Source organism: Phyllobates terribilis, unplaced genomic scaffold, assembly GCF_046119375.1.
Source record: "Phyllobates terribilis strain yellow unplaced genomic scaffold, ASM4611937v1 Scaffold_119__1_contigs__length_5224398, whole genome shotgun sequence".
Lineage (NCBI taxonomy): Eukaryota > Metazoa > Chordata > Amphibia > Anura > Dendrobatidae > Phyllobates > Phyllobates terribilis.
In genome coordinates this window covers 3,594,780-3,620,591 of record NW_027362879.1, presented here as the reverse complement: position 1 = coordinate 3,620,591, position 25,812 = coordinate 3,594,780, and the positions used below count along the sequence as shown (strand labels likewise).

Sequence of the window (25,812 nt, the reverse complement as noted above, 5' to 3'; positions counted from 1 at the left end):
GTGCTGTGGATTTTAATATATTGCCATTTTTCTACTGTTCACAATTTCCACTTGAAAATCCAGTAAGTCTGATCTTACCCTAATAACTAAATTCATAAAGCAGTAGGAAAAAATACATTAATACAGAAAACAGGTTTTGGGAGCTTGCAGTGCAAATAAGTGATGCTTACGTCTGTAAATTGTGCACAAAGCTTAGACAGAGACTGTTAACTAAACACAATTGTACGTCCAGTGCACAATCGCACAGCGAAGACTTCCCATGTAAGGTTTGTATATAAACAGTTCATGGACTGGGATGGGGTCTATACGGGGAGGCCGCTCACCTGCTGAATGATTTTACAGTCTTTCTGAGCGCTCTCTCTAGGAGGAACTTTACCAAACAGCTGCGGATTTGAGGTCCTTTGATCTTTTAGAAAAGAAGTTCCTGGAAGAAAAGGAAAGACATGTATTTTAAAGACCTGTTTTAGCCATCAAGCTACACAAGTCATCAATGAATGGATTCTGACATGGCCTCTGAGCACAAAGGGTTTGATAATAATTAGTAACAATTAGCCGGATACTTCTTATCTAAATAACATGTAACGTGCAAAGTCACATAATACAATATTGTACAGAGGGGAAAAAAATATCATAATAATGAAAATCACAACTAAATATTGGTTATCCTCTGTTATATTAGAAAGTATTAGTAGCTGCTTTTCCAAAAAATAGTAGGAATCTCAGCTGATAGAAGCAGGGCTGTGGGGTCAGTAAGCCATGCTTATAATGCCTATTTTTCTACACTCCGACTCTTTCATAAAGAGCCAACAATTAGTAAGAACAAGCTTATTACAGTAAAATGGTAACAGTATTACATAGGGACTGCATATTGACTTCAAAATATTTTCTATTCTATTAACAGAGCTAAAGGGGTCATCAGGACTTTGAAGTTTTTGGCCTATTGGGCTAAGAACTTACCGGCAGGTAGTTGCCATCTACCTGCCCGTTCTGCCCTGTGATGATGTGTTCAGGCGGTGATTCTCCAGCTTCCTTTGACCTGATGTGAACAGAACATTTTCACACAAGGCAATGGGTAAAAATGGTGCCGAAATGTATCACACAATTTCTGCTGAACGTGGCAATATCCCATATGTGGCTGTACAGTACTGCTTAGGCACACGGCGACACCCGGGAGGGAAGGAGCACTATTTCGCTTTTGGAGAACAAATTATTGTAGAATAGTTTGCGGACTACGTATACAGAGCCCTTAAGCACTAGAAGAGCTGAATCCCCCTCAAGTGACCCAATTTTTAAACTTTCTGTTTTTAACTTTCTCACTTAGTCCCTCTATCGGAATATTTTTATCATCACAGGTCTCATGCAATGCAATACACATCTATTGCATTGCATGAGACCGGATGTCAGTTTTACACTGGTAGATCTCGTGTTAGACTCCGTTGATGACTGAGCCTAACAGGCCACCGTACCTGGCAGCCTCGGAGGTCATCATGTGATCTCCGGCTGCCATGACCACGTCAGACCTTATCTCGGAGGCCGTCAAAGGTGAGTGCACAACTGCCTCTCCCTCTCTTCTATGTGCCGTGATCGCTATGGATCACAGCATCTATAACCCCTGGCAAAAATTATGGAATCACCGGGCTCTGAGGATGTTCATTCAGTTGTTTAATGCTGTTGAAAAAAATCAGATCACAGACATGGCACAAAACTAAAGTCATTCCAAATGGCAACTTCAGGGCTTTAAGAAACACTAAAAGAAATTAAGATAAAAAATGTGGCACTCAGTCAGGGTAATTTTTTTCAGACCAAGCAGAGGGAAAGAATTATGGAATCACTCAATTCTGAGGAAAAAAATATGGAATCATGAAAAACAAACACAAAAGAACACTCCAATACATCACTAGTATTTTGTTGCACCACCTCTGGCTTTAAAGCAGTCTCTGAGGCATGGACTTAATGAGTGACAAACAGTACCCTTTATCAATCTGGCTCCAACTTTCTCTGATTGCTGTTGCCAGATTAGCTTTGCAGGTTGGAGCCCTGTCATGGACCATTTTCTTCAACTTCCAAAGATTTTCAATTGGATTGAGATCCGGACTATTTGCAGGCCATGACATTGACCTTATGTGTCTTCTTTTCAAGGAATGTTTTCACAGTTTTTGCTCTATGGCAGGATGCATAATCATCTTGAAAAATGATGTTATCATCCGCAAACATCCTTTCAATTGATGGGATTAGAAAACTGTCCAAAATATCAATGTAAACTTGGGCATTTATTGAAGATGTAATGACAGCCATTTCCCCAGTGCCTTTACCTGACATGCAGCCCCATATCATCAATGACTGTGAAAATTTGTATGTTCTCTTCATGCAGTCATCTTTATAAATCTCATTAGAACGGCACCAAACAAAAGTTCCAGCATCATCACCTTGCCCAATGCAGATTCACGATTCATCACTGAATATGACTTTCATCCAGTCATCCACAGTCCACGATTGCTTTTCCTTAGCCCATTGTAACCTTGTTTTTTTCTGTTTAGGTGTTAATGATGGCTTATGTTTAGCTTTTCTGTATGTAAATCTCATTTCCTTTAGACGGTTTCTTACAGTTCGGTCACAGACATTGACTCCAGTTTCCTCCTATTCGTTCCTCATTTGTTTTGTTGTGCATTTCCTGTTTTGGAGACATATTGCTTAGTTTCCGGTCTTGACGCATTGAGGTCTTCCTTGGTCTACCAGTATGTTTTCTTTTAACAACCTTCCCATGTTGTTTGTATTTGGTCCAGATTTTAGACACAGCTGAATGTGAACAACCAACATATTTTGCAACATTGCGTGATGACTTACCTTCTTTTAAGAGTATGATAATCATCTCCTTTGTTTCAATTGACATCTCTCGTGTTGGAGCCATGATTCATGTCAGTCCACTTGGTGCAACAGCTTTTCAAGGTGTGATCACTCCTTTTTAGATGCAGACTAACGAGCAGATCTAATTTGATGCAGGTGTTAGATTTGTAAATTAAAATTTACAGGGTGATTCCATAATTTTTTCCTCAGAATTGAGTGATTCCATAATTTATTCCTCTCTGCTTGGTCTGAAAAAAATTACCCTTACTGAGTACCACATTTTTAATCTTGATTTCTTTTAGTGTTTCTTAAAGCCCTAAAGTTGCCATTTGAAATTACTTTAGTTTTGTGCCATGTCTGTGATCTGCTTTTTTTCAACAACATTAAACAACTGCATGAGCATCCTCCGAGCCCGGTGATTCCATAATTTTTGCCAGGGGTAGTAGAAGATAGCAAAGGGTTAACTTTATTGGAACCTGATCCAATCCGGTCTCGAGGATGTCACCTGTTAGAGCTATCGCTCTGCACAGGAATCGCAGGGTGCAGGACCCTGGGGGCCCTGAGCGCTAAAAGACCGCCGACCGTTCATAAACATCTGCGATGTACAGAGCCCAGCAAGCGCGGACGTTTATGTGCAGTGGGCAGTCAGGAAGTGGTTAACACATTTTCCTTTAAATTTGACACAAAAGAACTGAAAAATGTATATCATCACAGCCCTACACAAAATAATGTAACATAAAATAAATAATACAAAAAAAAAAAGAGCATGGACCGCACCTCCAAAAATCATACATTTGATCTAATGCCGCTCAGCAAAAATACATATTACTGAACATGAGGTTCTTAGCTTAACATTCTGATCAGACTGTGTGAAGCCCACTGCCATGTCAATGAACCAGCTTATTCTTTTCCCTTTCTTGGACCAGCACTCATCCCATTTGGCACAGGCAATTTTAATTAGCAGGAGTCTGCAAAGAGGGTCTAGCCTATTTTGCTCTCACTTGAGAGCTTGAGGAAGTTGAGTCACAATGCTCCTTTCATGTAGTGTTGGTGCAATGTGTCAGCCATTGTTGCTGTGGTTTTGTGCTTGTGGGGCGCCGCGGCCTGGAGTCATGAGGACTCGGTCTTGAAGCATGGATGCTGTGAGGCACCAGGCCGCCCGCCCTGCTGGTGCATTCTCACTGTAGCGGTGGTTGGCACATGGCGCCGCGCCTTTTAGGCAGGAAATGTTAGGACCCACTACGAGGTTTGCCGTGACGTGGCAGTGGGCTTCATACAGTCTGATCAGAATGTTAAACTAAGAACCTCATGTTCAGTTATGTATATTTTTGCTGAGAGGCATTAGATCAATGTATGATTTTTTTGGAGGTGCGGTCCATGCTCTTTTTTTGTATAAAATAAATTAAAACAAATATAAAACTACTGTAACTTATTCCTGAATCCTGATGTCATTTATCCCACTGATTTCCAGCTTCAGGTCACTAAATACTACCCACTCAACAGACTCCATTATAGTCAATGGTGACTAAGCCCCGCCCCTTCCGAGACTTTCACGTTCAGCAGAGATGGAACACTCGCATGCATCTGCTGACATCACAGTGAGTGTGACATCACCGGCACAGTGACATCACATTCCACAAAGTTCCATAAACAACTGACTGCAGCCATTGAGCTTTAGTTGTAGTTGGCTTTGACTACAATATACGTGTGGATTGCATTCTCTGATAATTTTACATACGTTTTTGGATAATTGCCCTGTTGTTGCCTGATGCAACATGGACTTTACAGGGAATAGAAAGAGAAAAAGGAAAGAAACACCAGATGGAGAAGACACTGGAAATAACCAGGAACCTCCAGCAAAGATAAGGAAGATGGATTCCAAGAAATCCTGGCAGGTTGGTCAGGTATTACCTGTCAATGAGGGAACCCAGAATATTTCCTTCCAAGACACTGTGCAAAACAGATGTGAAAAGCTTGTGGTATACATCACAAATCGAGCTGATAATCTAAAAAAACTGAGTACTTTGGGTCCAACCAGGATCATTAACCTGAAAGGTAATGAAAGTGCAGCAGAAGAGAAGAGAACTGGGAGAAAAAGGAAACATCATGAAGATCCAGCCACCAGTCAAGATGACATCTCAGGTGAATGTAGTGGCCCCAGTAGCAAAAAAATAAAGACCACTGTCCCTCTCACCAGGGATAAGTTTATCTGCCATGGCATACTTGGACAAGGGAGTTATGGGAAGGTTATGCTGGCCATTGATAAAATAAGGAAAGAAAGTGTGGCCCTTAAAATCATTAAGAAAGAAAGCCTAATCTCCTTCCCTGAATGCCTTGTAGAACACCATGTCCTGAAGCTTAGCCACAACAGCAGATTCCTAACCCATTGCCATGCCGCGTTTCATACGGAAAACCATGCGTATTTTGTCACCGAGCTGGCCAGTGGAGGGGATCTGCTTCACTATATATATAGTACCATTCCCCTGAAGGAACCTGTAAGATTTATAGGAGCAGAAATCATTTGTGGCCTACAATTCCTGCACAGCAATGACATCATTCACCGGGACTTAAAACCGGATAACATCCTGCTGACTGCTGACGGCCACATAAAAATTACTGATTTTGGACTATCTCTATACGAGTTTGATAAGAGATTTAATGCCAGAGATTTCAGTGGAACACCTGGGTATGGCGCCCCAGAAATGATCATGGGAGACGCTTATGATGAAGGTGTGGACTGGTTCGCCTTTGGAGTCATATTGTACGACATGATTTTCCAAGACTCACCATTTCCAGGAGACACCACTGAAGAGATTGTGAATAATGTCTTGTACGAAGAACCATCATATGAAAACCTCACTGACCACGATGCTATGGACATTATGTCCAAACTACTCTGCAAAGACCATTATGTCCGGCTAGGGGTTAATGGAAAAATCAGAACGCACCCCTTCTTTTCAAATATAAACTGGAAAGACATAAGGACAGGAAAAGCGCCATCTCCAGTTATTATAGGAAGGAACCCGTATGTCACCATGAGACAGCAGATCCCAGCACCGCGCAGTGATGGCGTGAACGAGACAATTCCTGCTAGAGAACAGAGGATTTTCACGAGTTTCCCGTTTGTGGGTCCAGCATGGAGCACAACTTACCACTAAGCGGAGAAACAGCATAATACCGTCATACCATCTAATCCTCCTGTATCTTGACGCAAGACTATCTACTGGAGTTCATTTATTTCTGTACCATCAGCTCCTACTACCTGCACTCAAAATGCCAACATCATCATGTTTCATGTCATCAGTAACAAGCATGGCTGGCCTGCCAATCTGAAGAACATTCTTCCACATCTTCCTATTACCTCCATCTCTATATGTGCTGATCTGCAGCAAAGCAGTCACACAATGTATCTGACCTACTTACAGAGGGCTGAAAGCTGCTGCTCCACTGCCAACGTGACCACTGGCAGTCTGCTCTGTGCCAACTGGGATGGAGCATAAGCAGCAATGAGGCCCCTGTGCCACGTTCCCCAGGTGGATTCAGAAGTGAAGTCATAAAATCCAAACTCTGGAATCCTTGTTGGGAGATGTGACGCATGAATTACAGGACACAACTGCGGCATCTACAGCCGTCCTTGGTGCGATTGTCAACCTGGCTATACGGGGTCCACAGCTTTCCCCTATCCAGTGCTATGGTCAGTGTTGCTCGCTGACTGGCAGCTTTGTGCCCATTTAGGCAATAATTTGTAATGTCAGCCACTTTATTTTAGCAAATAACTATTAAAAGCTAAACTAGACTCACCCTTGCTGGCTACATTATACATGGAAAAATAAAAAAATTCTATATATTACATTGCTTTCAATAAATGATCGCCATTATTACTGTGCTATTGGTGTTGTATTTTAGCTTTATCTCTGAATATGTCTAGATGATATATTATCCCCTTAGCGCACAATGAGGTTTCATGAAATTGCAGCCAATGCTGGTGACTATGGTTATGAATGCTGGTGAATATGGTTATGAATGCTGGTGACTATGGTTATGAATGCTGGTGAATATGGTTATGAATGCTGGTGAATATGGTTATGAATGCTGGTGACTATGGTTATGAATGCTGGTGACTATGGTTATGAATGCTGGTGACTATGGTTATGAATGCTGGTGACTATGGTTATGAATGCTGGTGACTATGGTTATGAATGCTGGTGACTATGGTTATGAATGCTGGTGACTATGGTTATGAATGCTGGTGACTATGGTTATGAATGCTGGTGAATATGGTTATGAATGCTGGTGACTATGGTTATGAATGCTGGTGAATATGGTTATGAATGCTGGTGAATATGGTTATGAATGCTGGTGACTATGGTTATGAATGCTGGTGACTATGGTTATGAATGCTGGTGAATATGGTTATGAATGCTGGTGAATATGGTTATGAATGCTGGTGACTATGGTTATGAAAGAACAACTGGGGAGATTCAGGTTATTGCTCTACAACTTGAAAAACTGCTTGTGACAGATCTGTCATTATAACATGACATTATTTAGTAGTTATTTTGCCCTAGAATCTGTCTGCTGAACCACCATGCATCACATATAAAACTGGTGAACGGTAATGGGCAGAGGGGAGCTGGGATTTCCGCATCAGTGCCTGGGTGCAGCCACTACCTCTGCACAACTCACACCTACACTCCTTTTCGTATACTGCTGTGGATGGTATAAGGGTATAATGAAACCGATCACATTAGAAAAGACTCAAGTGATCAGAAACTACATTTCCTGGTAGTCTTTCCGCATTAAATATAAAGATGTAGGGGCATGAAAAAAGTGAGGGTGTCAATACTGAGGGTCCGAGATAAGAGGGAGGAGAACCCATGTGAGGCCAGGCTGTTCCACAAGATATCAGGATAGACAAACAATTTGTGGCTTTGAATGAACGGCCACTGATGAGATCAGAGGAGAAATAACGGAATTTGGAGTAAAAGGCTTTATATACGGTATTTGCACATATGGATATTTGGTACATTTTAATTTTGGCTAAATAATATACACAAGAGTTCTACTTGGACAACCCCATCCTAAATGCCTGAGTTCTCCATGTTAAATAAGAGAGGCTTATACTCACCTCCTGCACTGGCGCCTTTTCAGCAATATTAGGCATCGGGTCTCCTGGCACTCACATGACACTATGTCGCTGGCTGTTGCCTTTATTATTTCATCAGAGTGGACGATCACACCCCCCAATTGGCTGCAGATTTCATATTGTCACGTGAGCACCGAGAGACCTGGCGCCAATGTGGCACCCCAGGGGTCTGGTTTCCACAGTAATACCAATATTACGTCTGAGAGCAGGTGGGAGGTCTCCTGGTCAGGAACCCTAAGCATACCACACCTCCTGCCCAGTCCTGGGAGGGGAAGAACTTCCCCTATATAAAACTGGGGCTGAGGCAGGGTTAGTGAGTAGAGTGGAGTGAGAGAACACAGACAGAGACACAGTCTGGTCTGTAGTGGAGCAGCTTTAGGGAAAGAAAGAGCAGGAGCTCTGTGGGAGCTGTGCTAAAAGAGGTCAGGGGCTGGAAGCTGTAGAGCTCGCCCTGATTGAAGAGTTCTGACCGGACCCGGAGTCCGAGGCTGTGGGGACTAATCCTTACCCAGCAGCAGAAACCGACCGGCAGGGGATTTCAGGTCCTCTGGCCAAGAAACCCTAAGGCACGGTCACACGCAAGGGACCAGCACCGCCGTAGTGGAGCGGAAGCTACCAGAAGGCCCCGAGTCACCGGCCATACGGGTGAGCACCACACGGTACACTCAGGGACGTGGGCTACTTTTACCCGCTTCTAGCAAGGTAGCCAGAAGAGTACGATTAGTTGGGGAGGCCTACAACTCCGCCTGGCCAGGGGAGATTCCATCTGCTCACGGACTGACGAGGCCCCGATCGCTAGCCAGTACTCCGGGAGGGTCTAACTTTGCCACCAGTAAAGACCCTGAACTACACCGCACCGTCTCTGAGTGTTTCATCATCCACGTCCGCTGCCCTGAGGCCATACCCCTCCCGTTGGGGGTTATACCATCCACGCTGCACAACCATACCACCGGCCTCAGCGGTCTGCCCTGCAGCAGCGGTCTCATAACCGCATTCAACGGGTGGCGTAGTCGAGCAATATAACATCTTATGCCAAGCACCGCCACTTAGTTTGACTCCCTGGGCACGGACCGGGTCACCGCCACGAGACTACTACCCCTATCAGATCCGGCTCCGGGTAGGCCCCCGCGTGCGCAACGCTACTCAGCACAGGCCCAGGGGCGCGTCACCAACACTGCTGGAACGGCACTGGTGTGGGAGGTAAGTATAGGGTTTTCCAATTTCATTCAAGAGACTGGCACTGGCCAAGTACGGACAACCCCTTTAAGTAAGGTAGGTTTCCACTGTGCAGATGCTACAAGTAGCCATAAACAACGATTACTGCAAGTGCCAATAAGTGCACGTGTCCAACAACACTGAGGCATTACCAACAAACATGTTCACTTATTCTCCCCTCCCCAAGAGGGTTTTGCCTTTGGGCATTTATGATTGCTGCACGGCAGTAAAGGGTCCCTCCAAGTTCAAAAGGGGTTGTCATATTAAAGTACATTTTAATCAACATACATTGGATTAATAAGTTCCACAATTGGATGTGTAAAAATATAATGTGTGGAGATAATCGTATACTGTGTAATGGCTGTCTGACTGTGCAGGAACCACAGCTCCTGGGCAGAGAATGAAGCAAAAGCAAGTATACAGACAGGACAGCATGGGATCGCGGCTGAGGCTATGTGCCCACGATGCAGAAATGCTGCATATTTTTTACGCTTCTCCCTGGCAGGAAAAACGCATGCGGATTTTACATGCGTTTTTCTTGCCAGGTAGAAGCGTTTGTGAACCGTCTTTGCATGCGCATTTCTGCATGCGGGTTATCAAGTACTTTTCCAAGCGATTTTAGCATCACTTGGAAAAGTGCTTGACAACTTGTCCACCTTGTTGCAACGGGCATGGATTTATAGTAGTGTGACCAAGTTAGTTAAAAAAGAGAATAAGAATGGTGAAAACTAAAAAAAAATAAAGTTTATACTCTCCTTCCGATGTCTTCCCGGTGTTTTGTCTGCTCCGTCCAGTGTCTTGCACTGCTCGCGGTGGTGTGAAGGACCTGCGGTGACGTCATTGAGCCATGTGATGGGTCACATGACTCAGTGTGACGTCATGGCAGGTCCTTCACAACCACGCGAACATTGCAAGTCACTGGACGTAGCAGACAAAACACCGGGAAGACATCGGAAGGTGAGTATAAACTTTATTTTTTATTTTAAATTCTATTTTTTACAGTTTCTATGGTACCCAGGTCTGGATGAGAGTCTACTCTACTCCAGACCTGGGTACCATCCGCACATAGAAACGCATATAATCCGTGAGTACAAATGTACTGACACGGATTATATGCGTCTCAAAGCAAGTCAATGGCGGCGATTACGCCGCGCTTCCGCAAAATTAATGGACATGCTGCAGATTTTTGAGCACAGCATAAACGCTGCGGAAAAAAACGCAGCATGGGCATTGAAAGTGCGGCTTGTCATTGGGGACCATGGGGGGCGGATTACCAAGCGTTTTTGAAGCGTTTATACTGCGGAAATTCCGCAGCATAAATGCTTGAAAAACACATTGTGGGCACACAGCCTTATTCTTTCTATGAGGTAAAACATTTTACTGCCAGCGTTAAATCTGGTTTTCCAATACGTTATATTGTCTTTTCGCTGGAAAGACAATGAGGACCCCTGACGTAGGTGCAGGCTTACATATTTTGGTCAAAATATTAACTAATACCTTACATAATTTTCCATCCTTGCAGGATGCAGCCAGGCTTTTGTAGTGTTGGTGGAAACCATGTGTCTGTTCTTGTAGGGTGCACATATATAGTGCTCGGCAGACCGCCTGATCTAGCATCTTTTACAGAAAATAAGACAAGGTCTTATATCATTTTTTGCTCAAAAAGATGGGTTAGGGCTTATTTTCAGGGAATGTCTTCATTTATCCATATATAATAATCATGTCATATCACACACATTGCACATACACAAGAATATACACAGACACACACACTGCACATACATACCAGCCTGTCTCAGCTCCTCTAGACTTCCTCTGTTAAAAGACCTTTGGTGACATCAGGGTCATAGGACAGTGATTTCTCCAAAGGTCCTTAAGTAGTCTGAACCTTGGAATAGAAACGCTGAGGGCCTCAGAGTGGGAACCTAGAGAAATTGTCCAGTCTCCCCCCCTACATACCAGTCTATCTACTCTTCAGTTACTCTAGGCTCCCACAGTTCAAGAACCTTTGCTGACATTATGGTCACATGACTATGATGTCACCAAAGGTCCTTAAGCAGTCTTGGAATAGAAATGCTTAGGGAGCCCCAGAGAGTAGGGGCCCTGATAAATTGCCCAGTTGCTCCCCTCTCCTAACGCCAGCCCTGACTAACTAAGGCTTATTTTTGGAGTAGGGCCTATATGTCAAGCATCCTCCAAAAATCCTGTAAAATCATGCTAGGGCTTATTTTTGGGGAAATTCTGTAATAGCTTTGGCATCACTAATAGGCAGCAAGTTGGCATGTTGCACTACATGTATCTGTGTGACTGGCGCCCTATACAAGCCTTATCCTGTGCATTTCTAATCCCCTACATGAATAGTACCGTATTTTTCAGACTATAAGACGCATTTTTTTCCTCCAAAATTTTGGAGGAAAATGGGGGGTGATTCTTATAGTCCAAATGTTGGGGAGGAGTGAGTATATATACTGTGCTGTGGGGAGCGGTAGCGGTGGAGGAGAGGGGCACAGGGGGCAGCAGCCTACGCTGTCCCCGCTGCTAAAGAAAATGAATATTCACTGCTCCCCACGCCCATGGGGAACACTGAATATTCATGCTCCTTAATAGCAGCACACAGTGTAGCCGCAGCTGCTGCCGGAATCGCCTGTGCCCGCTGTTAAAGGGCATGAATATTTAACCTCTCTCCACGCCCATGGGCGTGGGGAGGGGGTGAATATTCATGCCCTTTAATAAGCGGGCACACGAGATAACCCGGCAGCAGCAGGAGCCGCAGCGCGGCTAAGCTGTGTGCCGGCTATGAAGGAGCATGAAGTCACTGATCCCCGCGCACACAGTCCCGGCGCGGGGAGCAGTGACTTCCGACAGCTGATCTCTCCTTGTGAGCCGCGCATGGCAGTGACGCCATGCGCGGCTCACATGGGGAGATCAGTGCGGGCAGACAGGCGTCAGCGCTGGAGGAGAAACGAAAGGTGAGTAGGAGTGTTTATATATTTATTTTTTTATATGTGCAGCATGATGGGGATTACGGGGACCATGCATACTAGGATAAGGATGAGGGGGCCATACAAACCAGGATAAAGATGAGGGGGCCATACAAACCAGAATAAAGATGAGCGGGCCATACATACCAGGATAAAGATGATGGGGGCATATGTAACAGGATAAAGATGAGGGGGTCATACATAACAGGATAGGGATTAGGGGTGCCATGCATACCAGGATGGGGACTGCTGTGCCATGCATACCAGGATGGGCATTGCTGTGCCATGGATACAAGGACGGGGATGAGGGGTGCCATGCATACCAGGACAGGGATGAGGGGTGCCATGCATACCAGGACAGGGATGAGGGGTGCCATGCATACCAGGACAGGGATGAGGGGTGCCATGCATACCAGGACAGGGATGAGGGGTGCCATGCATACCAGGACAGGGATGAGGGGTGCCATGCATACCAGGACAGGGATGAGGGGTGCCATGCATACCAGGACAGGGATGAGGGGTGCCATGCATACCAGGACAGGGATGAGGGGTGCCATGCATACCAGGACAGGGATGAGGGTTGCCATGCATACCAGGAAAGGGATGAGGGGTGCCATGCATACCAGGACAGGGATGAGGGGTGCCATGCATACCAGGACAGGGATGATGGGTGCCATGCATACCAGGACAGGGATGAGGGGTGCCATGCATACCAAGACAGGAATGAGGGGTGCCATGCATACCAGGACAGGGATTAGGGGTGCCATGCACACCAGGAAAGGTATTAGGGGTGCCATGCACACCAGGAAAGGGATTAGGGGTGCCATGCACACCAGGAAAGGGATTAGGGGTGCCATGCACACCAGGATAGGGATTAGGGGTGCCATGCATACATACCAGGATGGGGGATATTGTCAGAATTGGGGGACATTACCCCTATACCAGTGTCAGAAGAAGACCTCCTCCCCCTTAAAAGTGCATCATGAACACGTTTTTTGCTTCAATTTTTTTTTTCTCCTCTAAAACCTAGGTGCGTCTTATGGTCCAAAAAAAAAAAATGGTAGGTGTGAGAGTGGTTATTTCATTAGTATTTTGCACCAGCTCTGTCTCCACCTGAGGGCTGATACATCCCGTTGTACATTAGTATTGCGACTAGGTATTGGCAAGTATGGCTGCCTCTTTTATAATGTATGTTTTATAGCAAAATTAATTGCATCATTCAAAACTACAACTCGTTCTGAAAAAAAAAAAAATCCTCACATGGCTGAGTGCGTTTATTGTTATGATCTGCTACAAGCACTAAGGAAAGACAGGAGATCTGTCCCTACAATAGAACTAAGCTTAATCCCTACGATGTAACGGGGAACCTGATCCTGTGATCAGACCTGCTAAAGTCCTCAGCTAGTCTGTATGAAGACCTATAGATGTGAGGGAGGGATCCCTACAAGAACTAGGGACTGGGAGTAAGATGGACACCTCCTAACAGAAATTGTAGCAGAAAAGGACAAACAAAACAACACAGAAAATAGAGGTCAAGAGACCTAGCTAAACTGACGGAGTAAGGTAACAAAGCACCTGGCTAGATAAAGAGTTGAAATTACAATGAAGTCCAGCAAGGCCAGAAGGGCAGAGCAGGTTTAAATAGGCAAAAAAGGTCATGTGACCAGCAAACTAGAAAAAACCCAACAGGAGAGTTCTAACAGTACCCCCTCTTCTATGAGGATCCTCCGGATCCCCTAGGCCCAGGCTTATCAGGAAACCTCCTGTGAAATGCTCTGACAAGTCTGGAAGCAGAAACATCATCCGCCCTCACCCATGAGTTATCCTCGGGACCGAAACCCTTCCAAGGGATGAGATACTGCAAACTCCCTCTATACCGTCTAGAATTAAGGATGCGGGAAATTTCATATTCCCCGTCCTCCACCACCAGAGGAACAGTGGCAGTGGCGTCTCTATCAGATACATCAGCTTTTTTCAATAGAGAAACATGGAACACCGGATTAATCTTCCAGGAGGTGGGAATCTCCAACCTAACAGCAGATTGGTTAACTACCTGAAGCACCTTAAAGGGCACTACAAACTTGGGACCCAATTTTTTAGAAGGAATCCTCAACTGCAGATTCTTAGAGGACAACCAAACCATGTCACCAGCCGTAAACAAAACCTTTTGACGTTTCCTGTCAAAGTACCTCTTAGATTTTTTGTTAGCTTCCTGCAGATTACCACGCACATCCGTCCAAACTCTTTCCAAATCACCGGAAAAACTCTCCTCCTCAGGCACAGTCGATATCAATTTGGAGAATGACCCAAAAGACGGATGTCTCCTAGAGCAACAAAAAAAAGGCGAACACCCAGCAGAAGAGGATGTATGGTTGTGAAGAGCAAATTCAGCAAGTGGCAGAAACTCAGACCACCCCTCTTGATTGTCTGCCACAAAACAATGCAAGAACTGCTCAACATCCTGGTTCTTCCTTTCTGTCTGGCCATTAGACTCAGGATGATATCCAGATGAAGATGACAAATGAACTCCCAACCTGTCACAAAAGGCACGCCAAAAACGAGCCACGAACTGAGGTCCCCTATCAGAAACAATGTCAGTAGGAAGGCCATGGAGTCTCACAATCTCCTTGACAAAGGCCTTAGCGAGTGTCTTAGCGCAGGGCAGTTTGATGAAGGGAACCAAGTGACACATCTTGCTAAAACGGTCCACGACCACCCAGATGACGGTGAATCCCTCAGAGGGGGGAAGGTCAGTAATAAAGTCCATAGCCAGATGTGTCCAAGGTGCACTAGGAACCTCCAGAGGACAAAGCAATCCCGCAGCAGGAGCATGTGAAGACTTAGATCTAGCACACACAGTACATTGACGCACCCACTTAATAACTTCCTTCTGCCATCCAGGCCACCAAAAACTGCGACCCACAAGTCTCTTGGTCTCAGAAATTCCTGGATGACCTGCCAACCGAGACTCATGACACTCAACAAACAAATCTCTCCTAAAGGTCCTAGGCACAAACAACCTCCCATGGGGAGTGTTAGATGGGGCATTCTCCTGTGCTTTAAGAATCTCATCTTCCAAAACGGAGTCCAATGCAGCAATCACAACACCTTCTTGTAAAATGCTCTCCTCCTCCTCAGCACCGACCATGGGAGACGAGCTGCGAGACAAAGCATCAGCTTTAACATTCTTGGTACCCGGGATGTAAGTAACAGAAAAATTAAACCGCGAGAAAAAAAGTGCCCCCCTAGCCTGACGGGCATTCAAGCGCTTGGCAGCATCAAGATAGATCAGATTTTTATGATCAGTGAAAACCTGAATGGGAAATTCAGCACCTTCCAAGAGATGACGCCAGTGTTCAAATGCGAGTTTAATAGCCAACAATTCCCGATTACCAATATCGTAATTAAGTTCAGTCTCAGAAAATTTTTTTGAAAAAAAAGCACAGGGATGTACTCCATCCTTGTTTTTCTGAGACAACACCGCACCAACCCCCACCGAAGAAGCATCAACCTCAACCAAAAACGGCTTAGTCACATCAGGCTGCATAAGGATGGGAGCAGAGGTGAACCTCTCCTTTAGAAACACAAAAGCTTCAATGGCCTCAGTAGTCCACTGAACCGCATTAGCACCTTTCCTGGTGAGATCGGTCAGTGGTTTGACAATAATAGAAAAGTTTTTAATGAATTTTCTGTATTAATTGGCGAAACCCAAAAACCTCTGTATCGATTTCAAACCAATAGACCTAGGCCATTCCTGCACAGCTTGAACTTTCACCGGGTCCATCTCAAAGCCCTCGCTGGAGATAATGTAGCCCAAAAAACTAATTCTCTGTACAGCGAACTCACATTTCTCCAGCTTAGCAAAAAGCGAATTGTCAATTAATAACTGTAATACCTCACGTACGCTACGCCAATGAGACTCCAGATCCGTTGAATAAATCAAAATGTCATCCAAATACACAACCAAATTTTTGCCGATCAAAGGTCTAAGGATGTCATTAATAAGATTCTGAAAAAATGCTGGTGCATTGGTAAGACCGAAAGGCATAACCAGATTCTCAAAATGACCCACAGGAGTGTTAAAATCAGTCTTCCATTCATCACCGTCCTTCATGCGCAACAAATTGTATGCCCCCCGGACATCAATTTTAGAGAACCACTTGGCCCCCACTAACTGGTTAAACAAATCAGGAATCAATGGCAGTGGGTAAGGATTGCGTACAGTAATTTTATTAATCTCACGAAAATCCAGACAAGGACGTAAACCGCCGTCCTTTTTTTTTAACAAAAAAAAATCCAACAGCCACAGGAGACTTGGAAGGCCTAATGTGACCGGCGGCCAAGCTCGTTTGTATGTATTCCTCCAAAGCCTTTCTCTCAGGAATAGTAAGATTAAATAAACGACTGTTAGGAAGAGTCGCTCCATGGACAAATTCAATGGTACAATCATAGTCTCTATGGGGAGGCAAAATTTGTGACTCATCCTCAGAAAAAACTCTCCAAAAATCCTAAATAGGTACAGGTAATTCCCCTTTTTCCACCGCAGCAATACGTCCGTTACAACACTTGTCATAACACTTAGGGCTCCAGGACTTAATTTCATTGGTAGACCAATCCAGTACAGGATTGTACAATTTTAACCAGGGCAACCCCAAAACTACTGGACAAGGCAAATTATTTAATACTACCAAATCCAAATTCTCTTGGTGAACACCATTAATAGTGAGGGGAAATTCACAGACCTTGTGAGTAACACTCTTCAAGGGAGAGCCATCGACGGAAACCACAGCAATAGGGGATGACAAAGGTTTGGGTTTTAATTTAAGTTTTTCCAAGAATCCCCCCATCAATCACATTCAGAGTAGAACCACAATCCACAAATACCCGAAATTCAATTAATTCTTCCTGAGCAACGGTAGTAGCAGATAGGAATACCCGCTTAGTATTTAAACAGGCTATATGGGCGTAACTGACCTTTTTTTTTTCTTTGTTCATACGAAGCACACAGTTCTTAATGAAATGATCAGATTTTCCGCAATAAAAGCACAAACCTTCAGAAAACCTGCGGTCTTTTTCCTGAGAGCGGGGTGCCATCGCCCCAATCTCCATCGGCTCTCCAATGTCAGTACAGACCCTCTCAAGACTCGGAGCTGACATGGCAGAGGTTTTACTCTCATTAACCCTTGCACGCAGTCTCCTGTCCACCCGTATAGCTAATTGCATTGCCTCCTGCAAGTTTCCAGGTGTGGGATAAGCAATCAGCAGATCCTTAACCCTTTCACCTAGCCCCGCAAGAAACTTTTCAAAGCTGAATCGTTCCACCCCACCTGGGCAGACCACCGACGTAAGTGAGAAAAATATTTTTCCACATTACCTGATCCCTGCCTCAAACGTCTCAATTCAGTCTCAGCTGATGAGACACGATCAGGATCATCATACAACAGACCCAAAGCAGAAAAAAAACTATCCACTGATCTAAAGCATGGATCACTAGGTTGGAGAGAAAAGGCCCATCCCTGAGGTTCTTTGCGCAAAAGTGACATTATGAACCCTATGCGCTGTGATTCATCACCAGAGGATCTGGGTCTCAAACGAAAATATAATAAACAAGCATTTTTAAAAGGAAAAAAAATCTTCTTGATCACCAAAATATAAATCAGGCAAACGTACCTTTGGCTCCACAAAATGTGCTCCAGAACAGCTACTCACGTGTTGTTGGAGCTCGGCCACCTCCAGAGAGAGTCCCTGCAGGCGTTGAGCCAAATCCTGAACCGACACCATGATGGAAATGGGAAGTCTTTCCTTAAGAGATATTTTTGGGCTGGACTTACTGTTATGATCTGCTACAAGCACTAAGGAAAGAAAGGAGATCTGTCCCTACAATAGAACTAAGCTTAACCCGCTACGTTGTAGCGAGGAACCTGATCCTGTGATCAGACCCGCTAAAGTCCTCAGCTAGTCTGTACGAAGACCTATAGATGTGAGGGAGGGATCCCTACAAGAACTAGGGACTGGGAGTAAGATGGACACCTCCTAACAGAAATTGTAGCAGAAAAGGACAAACAAAACAACATAGAAAATAGAGGTCAAGAGACCTAGCTAAACTGACGGAGTAAGGTAACAAAGCACCTGGCTAGATAAAGAGTTGAAATTACAATGAAGTCCAGCAAGGCCAGAAGGGCGGAGCAGGTTTAAATAGGCAAAAAAGGTCATGTGACAAGCAAACTAGAAAAAACCTAACAGGAGAGTTCTAACACTTATCAGTTATAATTCCCCCAGCGGCACTAAAAACACGCTCCGATAACACGCTAGCGGCAGGGAAGGCCAGGACCTCCAAGGCATACAGAGAAAGTTCATTCCAAGTGTCCAGCTTGGATACCCAATAATTAAAAGGCACAGAGGAATCACGGAGGATGCTGGTACGGTCGGCAAGGTACTCCCCCTCACCATCTTTTGAAACTTTCCACTCCTTGTGAGAGTACCCTGAGCCTCAGGGCCTCTAAATTGGGTGGGTCTCAGAAAACTGTCCCAGAACGTTGACAGTGTTCCCCTGCCTCTGCTGGATTGGAGTTGCGTCTCGCTCGCCTGTACGCCTTGGTTGGGCAACCAACTGTGACCTCTGCCGCTAGCGTGTTCAGATGGGAATTTTTTTTTTAACAGTTCTGCAGCAAGAGCCTTCTGGTACTGCCCCATTTTTGTAGACCTCTCCACCTCAGGAATAAGAGAGTGAAAGTTCTCCTTGTAGCGGGGGTCTAAAAGTGTCACCAACCAGTAATGACTGTCACCCAACATTTTGACAACGCGAGGGTCACGGTTAAGGCAGCGTAACATAAAGTCAGCCATGCGTGCCAGACTGGTAACGGGCAAGACTTCCGTGTGCTCACCAAGATCACGACTGACCATGCTCTCCTCCTCCTCCCCGTCCTCAGGCCACCCACGCTAAACCGATGATATGACAGTTGTACAGGTACTACAGTCTAAAGAACATGATACCAGCTCCTGTTTTTCTTCCTCCTCCTCCTCTCCCTCATGGTCCCCCAATGCACATTGGGATGAGATGAGGCTGGGCTGTGTGTGTGTAATCGCCCGCTACGGCTTCTTGATCCATCTCATCATACTCTGGCTGCAATGCCTCCTCTTTAATTCTCTGCAGAGTGCGTTGCAAAAGACAGACAAGTGGGATGCTGACGCTAATGATGGCGTCATCGCCACTCACCATCTTGGTGGACTCCTCAAAGATTGTCAGGATGGTACATATGTCAGACATCCAGGTCCACTCCTGAGGTCTTATGTGTGGAGTCTGACCTGAATATCGACGGCCTTGTTGCAGCTGGTACTCTACAACTGCTCTCTTCTGCTCACAAATCCTTTGCAACATGTGGAGGGTAGAGTTCCAACGTGTAGGGACATCACACACAAGTCGGTGTGACGGAAGCTGCAAACGCTGTTGCAACACAGCAAGGGCGGCGGAAGCTGTAGCCGACTTCTGAAAATGAGCTGACAGGCGGCGTACTTCGACGAGCAGATCTGGCAACTCGGGGTACGATTTAAGAAACCGCTGAACCACGAGCTTAAGCACATGACCCAGGCATGGTACGTGTGTGATCTCGCCTCAGAGCCGCCACCAGGTTACGGTCATTGTCACACATGACCATGCCTGGATGTAGGTTCAGCGGTCTCAGCCACAGATCTGCCTGCTCTTTCACAGCTGTCCACAACTGTGAGGTTTATCACCTAAGTTTATGAGTTTCAGCACAGCCTGTTGCTGCTTGGCGGAGGCAGTACGGCAGTGCTTCCAGCTTGTAACTGATGCGGTGATTAGTGTTGAGCCACCCCCGTAGTGTTCGAGTTCGGTTCGTCGAACACCCGTGTGTTCGCCAAACTGTTCGTCGAACTGTTCGTCGAACACCTTCGAACACCGTTAAAACCAATGGCAGGCAAACAAAAACACATAGAAACACATAGAAAACACCTTCAAAGGTGTCCAAAAGCTGACAAACTGCTCAGAAGACATAACTAACACATGGAAAAGTGACAAGTACATATAGTCATGCGAAAATAAAAGAGGTGGAGGAGTAAAAGGAGGGGGAGACACAGATATAGGCATGTCATGCCCTTCTAAAATCCAAAAAGTGAGAAGCCGACACGGCCAGTCCGCTCCTGCCCGTGCCACCTCCGTGTCGCCGGGTTTGTGCCAGAGCCGCGGTGAACCCTGATGGCCAGCCCCCCTCTCCCAATACTGGTGCCTGTCCGCTGGTGGGTCGAGCGAGCCCCCCTGTGGTGGAGGCAGCTCTAAGCTTTTTAATTTAAATTGTCTCTCTAATTTGAATGAATACACTTTAAATCCATTTACAAGGATCTATTGGAGGGCAAGTCTCATGCCAGCAGCCGCGTAATTCCAGCTCCAGTAGCGTCCACTAAAGCTGCTGCAGTTAAAAAGCTTTTATAAGGATCGAGCTCGGCTGTCCACCGCAAGGCATCCTACTGCCAGTCCCAGCCCCTATGCCTTGGGGTGCCTCCTGATGCTCTTCACTAAGTATCCCATGGTCCCGAAGCATTTCCTTTGAAAAAATTAAGTGTCTAAACTACAGGTGGTGTAGCTTGCTTAACAGCCGGGATAATCCGCTGACTAGCAGACACTGCTACTAGGCACAAAGTATTTCCTGGGCTAGATGCAGTTAAAAATTTGTAATTAGATACTCTCGTTGGATGCTGAGAAAGCATTCCATAGAGTCTCCTGGCACGCCATATATGATTCTCTTAAAAAGCTTGGGGTAGGGGTCTAGGGGACCCTTTTATAGCCAAAATCACGGCCCTGTATCACAATACGTCACCTAGGCTGAAGATAAATGGAACTGTAGCACCCTGAGGGCTCGGTTGCTACAGACGTATTGCACCTCACCCAGAGGTGTGATATCTCACTCTCAGGTAAGGATGGAGTGTGGATCAGGACCCGACACCTGCATGCATTACACCACATTGCCGTGGGGCAGGGCGACCAATATGCCCCTGAGATGGGCACGACAGTCCCTGTCCCTGGCTGAAGTGGGGGGAGGGAACACTGAGGAAGGGGAACCCTGTAGTGCAGGAGCAGGGAGGAAGCAGTTCCTGGGTGCATTGAGAAGGGAGTATAAAAGGTGGGCACCATCTTAGTTCAGTGCAGAGAAGTCTGAGCAGAAGTGGCAGGGAGCAGGGGCTCTGCATGAGCTCTGCTCCGGAGGCGGGCCTAGTAACAGAGGCCCAGGCCTGGAAGAGGGAGAAGGAAGGAAGAGGAGCGGAGAAGGCTCCAGGAACGAGGAATGAAGGGATCCCAGGGGTGCGGACGGGCGAGTCGCCACCGCACGCCCGAATCCACCTGCGTGGAGGGGTCAGGCCAAAGGGGGAGACCAGTCCCCGAACTAGTGGAGGCAGGAAACGACCCTCAGCTAGAAACCGGAGGCTCTGACATTTTATGTGGCGCAGCCCCTCGCTACACCCGCTAGGAAGGCACCACATAGGGTCAGGGAAACTGGCGCCAAGTTTACCAAGAGGAGGCCCGAGGCAGCCGGACAGAAGTGTTGGTAAGAAAGGCCAGACAAAGGACACACAAAGGGGGTCCTGTGAAGTGCTCCAAAGTTATCTGGGAGTTGTCTGAGCCCCTCACCTGGTGAGCACAGTACGACGTGGGCAGCCGTTACCTGCAGACGTGGTCTGGATAATAAGAACTGTGAGTAAAGGCCCTGAACTGCATCACTGACTCCGTGTCGTTACTGCTGCTGCCCTGCACCATCACCCCCATCCTCCGCATACACTGCCCTGAGGCTATACTCCTCCCCTGGGGAGTTATGCTACGCTCTGCTGCACCCACAACACCAGCCTCAGCGGTCTGCCCTGTAGCGGCGGTTCACTCTGACCGCAATCCACGGGTGGCGTAGTCGTACATTTAAACATCAAAACCACATAAATAGTTCCGCCACTGGTTTGACCGCCCTGAGCCACGGAACTGGGTCGCCGCCATGAAGACTACAACCACCAGCATCCACCAAAAAGGGTCCGGCTCCAGGTGTCCCAAGGCCCAGGGGGTGCGTCAGAACATTTTCATCACCTTTCACAATCACCAATGGGACAAGGCAGGGATGTCCTCTGTCCCCTCTCTTATACATCCTAGTGACAGAGCACCTGCTCTCATCAATTCCCCAATATTAGGTGGATTGAGGTGGGAGACACCGAGTACAAGTGCTCTCTATTTGCTGATGATGTCCTAGTATATATCACTCAATCACATATATCCATCCATGCTGTTATGGCTGAAATAGATCACTTTGTTACATGGTCAAATTTTAAAATCAATGCAGCGAAGTCTGAGGCCCTCGATGTCTCCCTCCCCAAATCCATATAGGATTCCATCCAGTCCAACTTTCCCTTTGCCTGGCCCTCACAGGGTATCAAATACTTAGGAATTCCTATTCATAGAGACCTCTCCCATCTATGTTATCTTAATTTTGGGCCCTTTATTGAACAACTCCATACAGACCACGGTTGGCAAGTTAGAACTGTAAGATTCACTACGTGAACCGCTGGTGTTTTGTGGAAAAGCACATGTACACTGCGTTCCAAATTATTATGCAAAAAGTGTTTAGGAGTGATAAGGGAAGAATTTGTTTGTTTGTCAGTTAAACTCATTGATGGTGATGTGTGTCAGGGCTCTTTATATCACTGTAAGCAATTGCAGACACCTGTGCTAATTAGTTTGGCAGGTGTGTCCAATGAAAGGCAAGACTACTTAAGAAGGCTCTCACATTATTAAGCAGCCTACATTTTCTGCCAAAATGGGAAAGAAAAAGGATGTGTCGGCTGCTGAGAAGCAACAAATTGTGGAGTGTTTAGGTCAAGGCATGACTACAATCAACATTGTGCGATGATCAGGATGAAGTGTCTTGGCAATCAAGAAGTATGTAGCTGATTCACAGTACACACGTGTGCGTGCTGATAAGGGCAAATTGAGGACTCTTTCCTACAGGCAATTACGTCAGGTTGAAAGAGCAGCGGCAAAAAAGCCTTGTCATAGCAGCAGACAAGTTTTTGAAGCTGCTTGTGCCTCCAACGTCCCCGGAACAACAAGATGCAGGGTCCTTCAGAGGTTTGCAGCTGTGCATACGCCATCCTGTCGACCTCCTCTATCCACTTCACACAAGCAGAAACGGCTCCAGTGGGCCAAACATTACATGAAGACTGATTTCAAAACAGTTTTGTTCACGGATGAGTGCCGTGCAGCGCTCGATGGTCCAGATGGATGGAGTGGAGGATGGCTGGTTGATGGACACCCCACGCAAACACGGCTACAGCGCCAACAAGGAGGAGGTGGAGTAATGTTTTGGGCTGGAATCATGGGGAGAGAGATTGTCGGCCCCTTTAGGATCCCTGAAGGCGCTAAAGATGAACTCCATAATGTATGTGGATTTTCTCAAACAGCACTTCCTGCCATGGTTCAAGAAGAAGAACCGTGTATTTCACAGCAAGATCATTTTTCTGCATGATAATGCACCATCTCATGCTGCACATAAAACATCTGCATCTCTGGCTGATATGGGCATAAAAGGGGACAAACTTATGGTGTGACCCCCATGCTCCCCTGACCTCTACCCCATTCAGAACCTTTGGAGCATCATTAAAAGGAGTGTCTATGATGGCGGGAGGCAGTTCACATCTAAGCAACAGCTCTGGGAGGGTATTCTGTCCTCATGCAAAACAATTGAAGCAGAAACCATCCAAAACCTGACAAATTCAATGGACGAGAGAGTTCAGAAGCTCCTTTCGAACAAGGGGTCCTATGTGAAAATGTAACATCACCTAGAATAAAGTTTTGAGTTGAAAACTGTTTGATTTCAGTTTCTAACAACCTGCTAATGCTTATAATTTCAAAAATGACCATTTTTTTGGTCTTTATTAAAATGAAAAGGTTGATCGAAAAGTTTGGGGGATCTAAGAGTGTGGCAACCCAGTAGTCATGATTACTTCGAATTCTGACAATATGAGGGTCATGCTGCAGGTAGTGCAGCAAGAAGGCACTTATGTGTCTTGCGCATCTCGGAGCCCCAAAATTATTTTCCGGGCTAGATGCAGCTAAAAATTATTTTTAATTTTAAATCTGGTGAAGCTTTAGTATAGATGGCCTAATAGGATCAGTGCTGCACACTGCTACAAAGCCCAAATTATTTTCCAGTCAAGATACAGATAAACATGATTAGTAATTTGAAAGCTTAAAACGGTTGGTAGGGTGATTTTAACCAATCATCAAGCTTTTACTCTCCCCAGGATGACACAGGGGTAGAAAAGTCGTTTCGGATCCATGATTTGTTCATCTTTATGAACGTGAGTCTGTCTACATTATCAGTGGAGAGCCGCGTGCGCTTATCTGTCAGCACACCACCAGCAGCGCTGAACACGCGTTCAGACAGAACGCTGGCTGCGGGGCATGACAAGATCTCCAAGGCGTAAGTGGCTAGCTCCGGCCATTTATCCAGATTGGAAGCCCAAAAAGAGCAAGGGTCCAGTGACACAGTCGTGGCTTCAATGTTTACTTGGAGATACTCCTGTACCATCGTCTCTAGGCGTTGACTATGTGTCAGACTTCTTGTCTCCTGTGGCCTTGCAAAGGATGGGCTAAAAAAGTGGTGAAATGATTCCGCAAAATTGATGTTACCAGCAGATACTGTGGTTCTGTTACGGTTTGAGTGCTGAACACTTGACGGTCCCACGGTTGGCAAGTTGGAACTGTGAGATTCACTACGTGCACCACTGGTATTTTGTGGAAAAGCACATGTAAGATTCTGCAACAGTCTCTGCTGATACTCCTGCATGCGTGCATCCCTTTCTATGGCAGGAATAATTTCTGCAAATTTACTTTTGTACCGGGATCTAACAGTGTGGCAACCCAGTAGTCAGGATTATTTCTAATTCTCACAATTCGAGGGTCATGTTGCAGGTAGTGCAGCAAGAAGGCACTCATGTGTGTTGCGCATCCAGGAGCACCAAGTCCCTGTTGTGTTGGTGGCGAGGTAACAATCATGCTTCCTTCCTCTGTCCTCTCCCCCCAACCTCGCACAACAGAAATGTGATCAAGGTCTCCCTCATCTGATGAGTCTTCCATCAGTTCGTCCTCCACTTCTTCCTGGGCTCCTGCACCTTCCTCACTAGTTTGGCTGCTACCATGCGCCCTGGTAAAACCATCTCCCCCACCCTCACATGCCTGCCGCCTTGGTGCTGCCGACCGTCTGGACCTTGCAGATGTTAGCCCTTCCGCATACAACTCCTCCTCCTCTACTTCCTCCACCTCCTCTTGTGCCACCACCTTACTCCGAATTCTGTTTAACATGTGCTCCAGCATGTAAATCACCGGAATAGTCATGCTGATAATGGCATTGTCAGCACTAAACATCTTCGTCGCCATTTCAAAACTGTGCAGAAGGGTGCATAGGTCCCTGATCTGAGACCACTCCTCCAGCGTGATTTGCCCCACCTCTGAATCTCGTTGGCCCAGGCTATACGTCAGAACGTATTGCACCAGGGCTTGTCGGTGCTGCCACAGTCGCTGCAACATGTGCAGAGTTGAATTCCACCGGGTAGGCACATCGCATTGTAGCCGGT

The 25,812-nt window shown here is 46.0% G+C and overlaps 1 protein-coding gene across 1 annotated transcript in view; it reads right to left on the bottom strand.

Annotated features, from left to right (window-relative positions):
- The window catches only part of LOC141201572 (uncharacterized), a 935,513-nt gene that overhangs the window by 408,302 nt on the left and 501,399 nt on the right, over positions 1-25,812 (bottom strand). The gene's annotated exons all lie outside the window — the stretch shown is intronic.